Consider the following 12461-nt stretch of genomic DNA (forward strand, 5'->3'; position numbering starts at 1 on the left):
ACTCGCATTCGGGAGGACGACGGCTCAAACTTGCGTCCGGCCATCCTGATTTAGGTTTTCCTTGATTTCCCTTAATAGATTCAGGCAGATGCCGGGATGGTTGGTTCCTTTGAAAGGGCCGGCCGACTTCCTATCCCACCCTGCCCTAATCCGATGGGACCGATGACATAGCTGTTTCGTCCCTTCCCCCGAATAAACCAACCAACCAAGAACCGTACAATAATGTGTTCAAAACGTACGCCCTCAGAAATTTTTTCCTCATATCAAGGCGTATGTTTGATAATAATAGACTTCTCTTGGCCGCGAATGCCCTTTTGGTAGTGATAGTGTACTTCTTATGTCATACTTCGTCTCTATCTCGTGGTTTATTTTGTTGCCTAGGTAACGAAGTTCCATAACATCGTTTATTCGTGATGACCAATTATGATTTTTCGTTGTTCTTATTTTTGTTACTTGACGTCACTTCACCTGTCTTCAGTTCACTCTCAGTCGTGTTCTGTACTCTTAAGACTGTTCATTCCATTTACCAGATCGTGTAATCCTTCTTCACTTTCACTGAGGATAGCAATGTCATCAGCGATTGTTATTATCGATATCCTTTCACGCTGAATTTTAATTCCGCTCTTGAACTTTCCTTTCGCTTTCGTCAGTGCTTCTTCGATGTATAAATTGAACAGTAGAGGTGAAAAACTCCGTCCCTATCTTACTCCCTTTTTAATCCGAGTACTTCGTTCTTGGTCTTTTATTCTTCCCTTTGTCCCTTGTACATATTGTATATTACCCCTCTTTCCCTGTAGCATACCCCCTGTTTTTCTCAAAATTTCGAACGTTTTGCACCATCTGACACTGTCTAACGCTCTTCCCAGGCCGAAAAATTCTATGAATACGCTTAATTTTTCTTTAGTCTTGCTTCATTATCGACGCAACATGGGACTGCCTCTCTGTTACTTTTACGGCTCATAAAGCGAAATTGATCGTCGTCTGACAACAACTTTCTTTTAAATTCTTTTGTATATTATTCTTGTCAGTAACATGGACGTAGGAGCTGTTAGGCTGATTATGCGATAGTTCTCACACTTGTCGGCTCCTGCAATCTTCGAAAATTTGTGGATGATATTTTTAAAGTCCAGTGGTACACCGCCAGACTCACACATTCTACACACCAACGTGAATCTATCTGATTTCTCCTCTGCATTAAACAGTGGAATTCCCAATGCACTCTTAATGTTACCACCATTACTTTTTACTTCACCAATGGTAGATGGACTTTTTTGTTTGCTAAGGTAGTCCATCAGTCATTTCTCTTTCGAATCCTTCACATAGGTCATCCAGCCATTTTACCTTAGCTTTCCCGGCTTTCTATTTATTTCATCCCTAAGTGATTTGTAGTTTCTTTGCAGTTACGTTCCTTGTACATACATTTTGCATGCCAATTTCGATGATTGCTCTTTTTTAAGATGTTCTCTTCAAATTAAATGCCCACTGAGCTATTCCTTGTCGCAGTATCTACAAGCTCAGATAACTTTAACCATGTTTCTTCAGTCCTTAACACTTACGTATTCCATTCCTTTGTCAATTGATTATTTCTGACTAGTCTCAAACTTCAACCTACTCTTCATCAGTTCCCAACTGTGATCTGAGTATACAGCAACTCCTGGGTATTGCTTACAGTTCTGTATCTGGTTTCAGAATCTCTGCCTGACGAAAATGTAATCTAAATGGAATCTTCCAGTATCTCCTGGACTTTTCCAGATACACCTGCTCCTCTTGTGATTCTTGAACAGAGTATTCTTTACTCCTTCTGCTATAATCACATTCCCATCTCCTATGAAAGTTAAAGATTCATCTCGATTTACATAAAGAATTACCCATTCAGTAATATTGTATACTTCCTCTATCCCTTCATCTTCTGCTTGTGACGTCAGCATGTACTGCAGACTAAAAATCATAAAATAATTTCTCTTAGCCTCCCATACAGGTAGTTCTGACAGTGTGTGGTTGTGAACTTTTAATAGCTATGAAAGTAACTGTAAGACCTACAACGAAAAACATGGGGTGTATGCAAAAGTTAAGAGGCGAACTACAAATGCATCAGTTATTTACTGCATAGCCCTCAAGTTTTTCATTATGAATCTAGCAAGTCTTTTGTGTGTATTACAAATTCACAATCACAAATTTTCATAACTATGTTTAATGGTTTGGGAATCTGCATTGGCCTAAGAGAAATCAATTTATGCTTTCCAGTATAAAATAAAACATCTTATATTATAAGTTATTTTTATTCACCTAAGTATTTGATGATATTTAGTCTCATTTATGCGAAATTTTTGATTCGAGTTCAAATGTCCTAATCATATTATGCAAGAAACATGAAAATGTCAGGTTTATTTCATTTTATCTTCGTCTGAGTCAACCTATACACTCTTTCATCCAAAGCATACCTTGCATAAAGATGGTTAAAATAAATATTGAAGATATTAAAACTGACTTAGAGGCTCAGGAGCAAGTATCATTTATGACATTAATTGTAAAAGGGCGAAGTAGTAACGGCACACGAAGTACCCTCCATCACACAGCGCACAAGAAAGCAAGTTAATATTGGATTGCCATCCAGTTCTGACTGACACTGAAAATTTTAAGTCTCTAGCTGATCGGGAAAAAATAATAGTAAATAAGAATTACTCTCTACCACACACCAAACAAGAAAGCGAGCACATTAGTAAGTTGTTTAAGATAATTCACGCAATTTCTGCCAAACCGCTAAACAGACATACAACAGCGCTGGATAATGAAAACATAACGAAATAAGTCATGTATATACCACATTTGGTCAAAATTGCTCCAGGTGTCCCTCAGTTATGTTTTTATATTGCCTCATGTCACCCTTGCTCTCAGCTCTACGTGTTCTAAGGGCTATAGTGCCACAGTAACTTTTTTTCAGGTTGTAGCTGATATGTGTTTTCACCTGCATAGAAACCACTTCAGGCCTTACACGTGTGCATATATAAGTGGAATAAGTTGTTGCACATGACTTCTGCAACAGGTAATTAGGCACTCTGATCCCGTGGGGGCTTTGACACTACCTTCCAAGCAGTCATGGAGCACAAACTCTAATTGAACAGGTGGTGTTCTGTGTTACGCCCTTTGTTAACCTGTTTTCAGCCCCACCTTTTCTTTATCACAGAATCATCCTGTTCCAAACTATGTTTAAATTACAAGTATCTAGTTTATGGGAAAGTTAATTTAAAATCAACTGTAAATTTTGTACCGAACAGATAGGTAGTGAAGAAAGAGACCTACTAGAGACCTTTTAAAGTAAGTCTGATATCTTACATTAGTTTAATCACTAGAATGATAATGTCACTTCGTTCAGTAATTGCTCTAAATTTCTTTTCCGTGTAACACAACGTAACTAACAATGCAATCATAGGTAATATTTTTCTTTATGTGATATGTCACTGAAGATGTACAATGAAGGGCAAGAATAAATATAAATGTTACCGTTAAGCGGTCGCCAATAGCTGACCAGGTAAACTCAGAGATGAGTAATTCTTCAGTGCCCCGAAACCTGAATCGGCGCAGTTTGTGTTTCCCCCCAGTATCTTCTGTCTACAGTGACTGTGGCGTCTGGCGTACTGCCATTCCACGGCCTTCTGCGGGAGCCAAAATAAACCCCAGAGCACGCAGCGGCACTAAGCGGAACTTCTGGTAAATAGACAGAAGTCGCGGCGCGGTGCGCAGGATGTCCCGACTTAGAGCCGTGTATAAGCAAAGAACGACACAAAGCCCTGCAAAGAGGTCTGAAGTGAGAGAGGTCCCCGGCGCGGAGAAGCCGGCAGAACAAAGGCGCGACGGGTCTCCCGCCCGGAACAAATGCTGGCCGCCGGAAGCTCCTCACCACCACTCTCCTGCAGGCAGCAGCACTGTCGCGGAACAGCCTCCGGGGAAGTCCCGCGCTCGCAGCTGTTGCTTCTTCCTTACGTGGCGCATCGTTTAGCGTGTTCGTCTGGTCCTCACGTAAGCTCCCTACCAAGAACATCGACTTTTGTAATTCAAGTAACACAAATTGTATTGCCTGAGGTATTTATGAAAATAACTGCCTCTGTGTTCTGCACTGTTTATTCTTTGAAGGACAATATTTTAATTCTTTTCCGATGCCAACAATTGCAGTTTCAGCCATAAAGTCATTTTAAGTGGAAATTACATGTCTAAACACAGAGATAAGCTTAACCAACGAGAAAGAGAGAGAAGGCTCACATTAATGAACAATTATCGAGAACAATATGAAATGGGTATCCAGATTGATATCCAAGTCTAATTTCCACAAGAAATTAACAACGAATGCTAACTCCAAAAAGTGTTAGGGATACAAAACATAGGAGATACGAAGGCAGTAGAAATTATCTTTTTCAGAATATAAATCGAAGTTAGGTCATGAAAACCTCGTAACTCCACCTGCCTGTGAAAACCTCTTAAGTCCATTAACAAGTAACACCATTATCAGAAATTTGAAAGTGCATGAATTTCTCCAGTCTGTCAATAGTCAATAACTATACTTCTAATATATATAGTGCATTTAAAATTACTAGAAACTTTTGACATTTGGCTGATTGGAGAGAGATGTGACACCATTGCCCAGGTAACACCAATGGCGAGCCGGCTTTTCGTGCGATGCCACCAGGGGTTCGGCTGGTAAAGCACGCCTGTTGCAACATTATGAATAAACAGCAAAATGTAGTGCTACGCATTAGATCCATCAGGTTCGCCAGATCGCTGAAAGTTGTATTTTCTGGCGTTCAAGTGTTCTGTGATCGTCAGATATTGTGAACAAGTGTTTCGTATTGGTGTCCGATTAATAACAACAGTGCAGTACATCTGAATGCAAGATTTTCAGTAAAAGTGTCGTCCAAGAACACATTCACTGGCTGGGAAGATAACGTTCTGCTGCCAAACATTCTTCGGAATTCGACAGTACTTACGGACAAAACGTCATACCACTCTGTTGTGATGCGTAAAGCTTCAACAATTCAATGTAGGAAAGCGGATAATTTTGCTCTGGGTACAAAGAAAGTTTCCATGAGATAAAGATGAACCTGTTTAAGACGCAGTTAATGGAACCTGTAGTGCTGTGCATGCCAAAACTTCACGCTACCAGGTCAACGAACTGGCTAATGCCAAAGGAAGTGTTTGGGTGTTCCCGACGAAAGAAGCCATGTAAATGTTACACGACAGGACTGATCTTGAGTTGTCAGCCATAACAAGAAGGTAGTTACCGAAAAATTGATTCATGAAGGACATATTCCTCGAAATGAGGAATATGTAACTTCTCTTGTTGCCATGTTAAAATCAGCTTTTTTTGTCAAAACACAGCAGAGTTTGAAATATTCGTGTTACTAACATTCTAAGCCAATTTTAATTATGACAGAATCCTCAAATGCGTAATATTAAACTAACAACTGAATGCAAGTCAGGTAAATAGTTTATGAAACAGTCGATTGGCAGTATGAAAATAAACTTGTAACTTCTTCACTTATATTACTACAAAACCCACAGCAGTTCTCGTTTCAGCAGCTATCGATGGCCATCAATAATTACATTATTTCACTGAAAAAATTTGTAGTCGCTTGAATATCGCGACAGATATGGAACTTTTGCATATTAACCATTTGGCAAAACACTATCGTCTTTGGGCGATGTCATTTGCCAAAATAAATACATTACATTTCCTCGTGATTGCAAACAGGCGGCGATATCCTTCCACGTCAAAAGAATAATTTAATATATTATCTACATTTCATACCCAATAACACGTAACCTAATACGCACCAAACACAAATTCATGTCGATACCTATCCTTCACTGCAAGCTACGAACTTTCTGCAGTAGTTTACCTTCTATCGAAACATCACAATAACTATGACCATTAACGAAATGATATTGGGTTCATCATGAAGCTGACAAATTAAACTACAGGATGTGCGAGAAGGACAGTAGATTACCGAACAGTTTCTTTAAAATCGTTTGAGAAAGATCGCTGATCTACCGACTTGCTCTTCACACAGTCAAGTTGCGCGCCGAGTAGACCTGGCATTATGCTGTGGTCATCGGCTGGCAACTACGCTACCCTCCACCCGCTGCGTACTGAACTGTCAAAAGTCGCAACTTGGTTTAAACACACTATAGTTATGCATGTAGCTTCTTTATGTGTACCACTTTATACAATTTTAAGAAACCGTCTTCACTTCTCCTGTAAAATTTAACAAAATGGAATTACGAGGTTTCCGTCGCGTACCGTCTGCCTTTGATAGCTGAGTGGTCAGCGCGATGGAATGTCATACCTAACGGCCCGGGTTAGATTCCCAGCTGGGTCGCAGATTTTCTCTGCTCAGGGACCGGGTGTTGTGTTCTCCTTATCATCATCATTTCATCCCCAACGACGCGCAAGTCGCCGAAGTGGCACAAGGCGAACGGTCTAACCGACGGGAGGCCCTTAGCCACACAGCAGTTCCATTTCCATCGCCTACCATAGAGATGTTAAAATTAGAAAGAAACCAAAGCAAAAGAGGTGAGACAATATTTATGAAATTTGAAGAAAGGGAAAGATACGTAGTGGAAACACATTGGAGTGTAACTCGAGTGACCTTCAAGGAGAAGGAGTTTAAACACCCAAATAGTCGCTTGCAACCATCAATCAATATTTCTTGAAATTAATAATGTGGACTATGCCTGAAATTTTATATATACCACACGGTGCGTAAATTTGTTCAGTCTGCTTACGCGCTATGATTTCCGCTTCGGAAAGGACCTGAAGTAGATATTGCAGTGGTAGCGCTGAGAAATAAGTCCAACAACGAAAAGAGAAAATATTTTCCATCAAATCATATTACACGACGGTGAACCCACGACGGAAAATAAGATTCAGTAGCACGTTTTTTCGCTCTGCCGGAGCTGAATGAAAAACAAGAAAAAAATGTTCGTTGAATAAACATCTCAGTCGCATACGTTTGTAATCATTGGTCATCTGTTACAACACCTAAACTTGAATACACTGCATGCTTGAAGACGTTAATTTCCTCCCAAATACAGAGATCGAGGCAATGACTATGTCCTAATCATATCATTCTTTTCTAACACAAGCATAATAGGTAGACTTTTTAATCGCTGCCGAAGACACGTGTTGCCGGTAGGACAACAGCACAAAGAAGAATATCGTTTTCGAAGCTCTTCATTTCAGTGAAAAACCAGAAAATTGTTTATCGTTATACATATAATGGTTGAATCATGGCGTTTTAATTCTACAAATGTAACTGAACTTAAGCTTCAAGACGAATCTCATCGACCATAAAACTTCTTTTACGAATAGGCCTAGTAATTGTTAAGAAGTAAGTACACCTGTAATATTACCCCTTCTTCACGGCACAAGCTCCGAATGTCAGGGGAATGTTCAGCAGACTAATAACGTTGCAAAAATTGAGTTTTTCATTCTAAATTTTAACACTGTTACATTTCTTACCTTGTCAATTAGGAAAATGTTTCGACAGCATGGATCCAGATCGTAACATTATTCCATAACAACAAGTATTCCACGATGATAGCAGAGCATTTCCAACTCATTCGCCCTTCTAATATAAAAGTAGCTGTTATGAAGGCCAGTATCTATGAATATTGAAATGTTGCTGTGGGCAAATACTTGTGATGCTTAGTGTCAAAACTGACTACTCAGTGGCAAGACACAAGCTGAACGACTTTTTATGTGAGGATAAATTGGCCGGTACAATCCCTTATTACAGAAAATGTGGCCGTCAAATTATCAGAACCCGGCAGAGCTAGTCACCATCAGATTATGGACATAGTAACAAAGTTGAGCCACTTACTTTTTCTTAATCAGAAAGCTCTTTTTGCACAGCTTAACACGTGAACTTGCCAGAAACAATGCGCAAAGGAACTAAAGACGGAGACGGGTGGGACTCAATAGGAAATGTAAGTACTGAGCACGACTCCATTTAAAAATTTGTGCTGTGGCTGAAACTAGATTGTAAATTGTGAACAGTAAAGATTTACAAGTTCATAAATGAGCTGATCCTGGTATTAAAATACCAGTGATTCCTTGCACTCAGATCGTTTTTTCTTAAAATGGTAATTATGTCATTAAGGGTGATTTATTGCCGTAACATATTTATTTCTTAAACTTATGTTTTGCCTAAAGAGACGCCTATTGAAGAAGGTTAATTGTTTGCTATTGAGACTGTGTTTTCTAAGAAAGATTTTCTCAACACAAGGAAGCCCTCAGCGCCATCAGAAGAATGATTGAACAGCTCACCGATGGCTAAACAGTCATTAATAGCATGAAAAGCATACTAAATCAAATCACCTTTATTTTTGCGGCGACTAAGTCTTCCCTCTTTCCATTTGTAATACACACTTCATTTGAAGATGAGATTGGTGTCACCTTCTTAGAGGGCCACTGTAGTAATTTAGTTTCGCTCAACTAGAGCTCTTGTAACTATAATACATAGCGCTCATTGCTAATCCCATTTAATCCCTTCACAACTGTACCTGAAATCTCCCATTTATGGGACTATTTGGCACCTCGGTTAGGTGTCACATAGAAATATATGGTAAGGTGGGGTAAATCCGACCTAGTAATTTCTTGTTGCTATAAAATGCATATCCGAAGTCGGATCCTAACGTTATATACATTAATTTATACGTAATATAAAGGAGCAACTCTTTGCAAGTTATTTTTGATATACCATCAATAGTTCTTGAGATATCCGTATTTTAAGAAACATCCATTTTTTGCCATTTGCAAAAGTGGTGGGGTAAATGCGACCCACTATTTGTTTGGCCGATATTGCACAGAAATTGTTCTAAATGAATGGTTTTTTTGGGAAATAATTATAAGCAATTATTTTTTTACTTAAACGAAGAAAATGTATTCAGAAAATAACAATAATTGGAGTAATAAATGTGCTGAAAGTTAAATGAATGTAAATTTTAATAGAAAAAAGATAATTTACTTGCACTGTGGTGCAACATCAATGTCGATCTCTGAATGTTAAAATCACGAGCGACATTCCAGTTTCCATTGCAGCAGCTGCTCGGCAAATATCGTTTTGATTGCGTTTTTCCGTTTTTCGTTTGTAATTTCATACCATTTTCCTAAAAATAAACAAAAATCCACTCTGTTAACACAAATAAATAATTCCATACACATAAATGATAAATATGCGGTCGGATTTACCCCACCATTTAGCGGTCGGATTTACACCACTATGCCATGTTTCATTTAACACACAAAGAAACACTTTACACATTTCCAACAAAAACGATAAATATACTGAATAGGTCACCAATTGCACTACAAAAATCACTTACCGTTTGTTTTGCGAATTTTTATATTTAATAAGGTAAATCTAGCGATGCAATTCGCACAAAAATTTAATTGAAACAATCGAAAACACATTTGTTGTCTTTTGGGTGTCTAAATGTCAAATGCGGCAAAACTGTCAAGGTGACGTTTTCGATATTTCGAATGGTCTATATGGTAACACTAATGCGAAATCACTCTGCTTTGCCGTTTTTCACAAATAGAGGGAGGTCGGGTTTACCCACCAGGTCGGATTTACCTCACCTAACCTTCCCCTACTCTGCTCTAAATCACTCAACTTCTCTTCTACTTACGCCACATTACAACAGCACAATGATTTCTCTGTTATCTGTCCTGAAGTATGTCACATCGCTTGCCATCGGCAGATTTCGTAACCAACGTAGCGCAGATTTAACATCGTGTAGTATTTGGAAACAACTGTGTATGAAGATGTTTGACAAGAGAAGTAAGAGAGTACGTATCGAAGCCAGATGTGTACAAGATACAGTTTCTTGAAGACTCCGTCCGAGCGTGTAACAAACATATCCTGTAATGTCTGTCAGATCGCTGTGTCTGATAAGATATAAGTGCACCAGAAGCAGGGAAAAATAAGATTCAAAATTCCGTCCGGCCAATCCGAGTTAGGTTACCCGTGCGTCCGACAAAATTATAGAGGCCAAGGTCAAGAGATGTTTCCTTAGAGGGATCGACAAGAGATTTAGTTCCCCAGTCTTGCCGAATAACGCTTGAACTTCGTTTCTAATGACCTGTTGCTCAACTGGACGTTAAACTTCAGTTTCCCATCCTTTGCTAACGTATCACCAGGTATGAAGCGTCGTCTCTACGTAAGCCATGAACAAAACTAATTTTTCAATGTTTCACAGAAAAACCTTGGCTTTATCATGCAGGAGTATTAGTGTTGATTTCTCAACCTATACCCGTTGCATTGCTAACGAGATAAAAGAACACATGCTAACTGAAGAATTATGGAGTTATGGGCCGTCACCTCTCGCACCTAGAACTTTTCCACCTTTTCACATTACTCTCGAATCCCTTATTAGAGATTTTCTCTCTGGCCTAGGTCCCTGGCATTTGTATGAAATATTTCAAACTAGAAAGACCAAAGTTATTACAATTAGATGAAACAATTTATTTACATTAAGCTCCTCCATGATCTCATAGAAAGCCACAAATTTCTGCTTTCATCGACAACAGTGACTGAAATATACTGTTTCTGAATAACGGCAGACAGAAAATCAGATCAATTTCTCTGTCAGTAGTACAACTACAGCGTGTAATACGCTTGGATGTCGATACTCTGCTTCCAAAAAATATCTCAGTTTCATTAAGAGTTGTATGTTGTCACTGAGGAATGCTTTTAGATAGAAGAACCAGTGCTTTTACTTCTGAGGAAAAAGTGCTTAAGTGCTATCACTGTTCTTTTAAATGTAGCGGCAGAGAGAGAGAGAGAGAGAGAGAGAGAGAGAGAGAGAGAGATAAACGGAATGAGACGGTTATTACTATGTTTAGATGTGAACAGGTGTTACCTGAGTACCTGCATGTTATAAAATGCAGCATGTCGCAATAACTTCGCCAATAAGGTATTGAAGCAGGAACCCCAATTGCGAAGAATTATTTGAGGAAGTGAAACATGCTGCGAAGGAATGGAGACAAACTGATAAACGATCTGAATTAATAATGATTGCATAATAGTACCTTCACATATTTCTTGCATATAAAGAACCTTTATTTATTTAAAAGGTACTGAACTTGTATATGTTCTTCCTCACGTCACTCATAAAGTCTACGTGGAAACTACTCTCTCTCAAACACAAACAGCACAAATTACAGAGCAAACACTCTACACATCCGCTTTTGTACCCAACCAGTCGCAATTCTATGTCATTCCCTGTCTGACTGAACAAATATTTGAAATTTGGTGTTGGTACAATATTTTACGGAAGCCATCTGAAGAACAAACGGTTAAATTTTTTCAGTTGCAGTGTCATTGCCTGTAAGTTATTGTATCACAGGATATAACCGCTTCATCAAATAATTAACATGTGCCTTGGATATTGTGTCACTGTACTGTACGTCTAATAAAGTCCTTATATAAGCAAGCGTAGATCACATTAGCACTGAAATTTGTTCACTAGTAAAAATTATATTCAGGACGTATTGTGTTAGAGACGGTATTGTATAACCTCACACTGTTTTCCCCTATTTGGCAGTCATGATGGCCCAGACCCTCATGTGCTTGCTAATCGTGTCAGCTACCTCTCCTTCAACTTACAATGAAGCATAAATAATTTGTCAAAGCCATTGGCAAAACACACATACTGTTCTGTTGATATCATAACTAATAGATACTGACATGTTTGTGTTCTTAAAGCAAAATGAAGTCACGTTTATGGTGATTATGTGGTGGATTGAAAAGGTTCTTTTTGTTTTGTTGCGCCACTCTGACACGAATATTCACAACGTCGCAACCGATTCTACCAGCCGGTGGTCGTATGCAGACTATCAACAGATACAAAGAGGAGACGAAGAATTCCTACACAAATTGTAAGATCAGCCAACTAATAAATAATAAAACAGAATATAACCGTATCCAAACGAACGTTATGCAAACTGTTTTCGTTGCGTTTTAAATACTGAATATGACAGTTGACAGATTTCGAGATTTTGTAGGGGAAGTGAAATTCTATCTTTGTCTAATCATAGATGTCTATATTTGTGAAGGTAACTATTGCTTCTGCAGATCATACAGTTATTTTCTTTAGAATAATGTGAGATTATTGTTTATAGAATGTGTAAAGGTTTTTAAACAATTTTTTAATTTTTGCGTTTACAAGAATGGGAAGATGGATGCTGGGGTGGGGAGTGGGTCATACGCACAAGATCCTATGCAGTAATTACCTTGTTTAAAATATAAACATACATATAAAGTTGTAATAATTTATGGAAATTCATTTCTCTGATTAGTAAGTGTTGCAATAGTTCGCTACCCGATCTGCAATGCATTGCGTTCTCTCTCATTTGCAATAGTTCGCTGTTCGATTTGCAATGCATTGCGTTCTGTCTCTTGTTG

General features: G+C 38.6%; 1 protein-coding gene across 1 annotated transcript in view; it reads left to right on the top strand.

Annotated features, from left to right (window-relative positions):
• The window catches only part of LOC126188758 (nephrin-like), a 645061-nt gene that overhangs the window by 460754 nt on the left and 171846 nt on the right, over positions 1-12461 (top strand). The gene's annotated exons all lie outside the window — the stretch shown is intronic.

Source organism: Schistocerca cancellata, chromosome 5 (assembly GCF_023864275.1).
Source record: "Schistocerca cancellata isolate TAMUIC-IGC-003103 chromosome 5, iqSchCanc2.1, whole genome shotgun sequence".
Classification (NCBI taxonomy): domain Eukaryota; kingdom Metazoa; phylum Arthropoda; class Insecta; order Orthoptera; family Acrididae; genus Schistocerca; species Schistocerca cancellata.